The following is a 671-nucleotide window of genomic DNA, read 5'->3' on the forward strand; positions in this document are numbered from 1 at the left end:
CTCAGAGTTTTTTTTTTTTTTTTTTCAACTGTAAAGTGAGGTGTGAATTTAGATCATTTTGGAGCTTTGAAAATCTGTTGTTTTGAGTTGTGAATTGTTATCTCATTGGCCTTTTTGGTAAAAAAAAAAGCTAAAAAGTGCACACAAGTCAGAGTGTCACACAATGGATAGATCTCTCTAGGGATTTTGATTTTCAAATGTACAATGAACACCAAATTTAGGGGAACAATATCATTTTTCTGGGAACTTTTGGTCTATGTAGCTTTTTTTTTTTTTTTGTCTGATCAGTATTTGATACCTACTTACCTAATGTGTTATTACCAGTATATGGCAGTAAAAAAAAAATCTTTTCTTTAATATTCTGCTATCACCATTTGCCTAAAGCTGAAGTTGCCACAACAACAATTTCCAATAACCTTGAAAAATCTTTTCTTTAATATTCTGCTATCACCATTTGCCTAAAGCTGAAGTTGCCACAACAACAATTTCCAATAACCTTGAAAATTACAGCATTCCATTCACAGAAGCTAGCTTATTCTTCAATTTTAAACATATTATTTTGATTTGTATAGCTACATAATAAGTAAATACTTAGTTACATACTGATATACCTTGATGTAATAATGTAATGTAGGTTGGTAAACTTACATGATTCATAGCTGTATTTTTGA

General features: G+C 30.0%; 1 long non-coding RNA gene across 1 annotated transcript; it reads right to left on the minus strand.

Annotated features, from left to right (window-relative positions):
• Positions 1-7: 7 nt before the first annotated feature.
• LOC103520624 lies at positions 8-665 on the minus strand. The gene is made up of 2 exons (XR_541949.3): positions 497-665; positions 8-416 (listed from the first exon to the last, which is right to left on the minus strand). It is a non-coding gene; the product is annotated as an uncharacterized LOC103520624 (long non-coding RNA).
• Positions 666-671: the final 6 nt, after the last annotated feature.

Source organism: Diaphorina citri, unplaced genomic scaffold (genome assembly GCF_000475195.1).
Source record: "Diaphorina citri unplaced genomic scaffold, Diaci psyllid genome assembly version 1.1 scaffold3857, whole genome shotgun sequence".
In the NCBI taxonomy this organism is placed as follows: Eukaryota; Metazoa; Arthropoda; class Insecta; order Hemiptera; family Psyllidae; genus Diaphorina; species Diaphorina citri.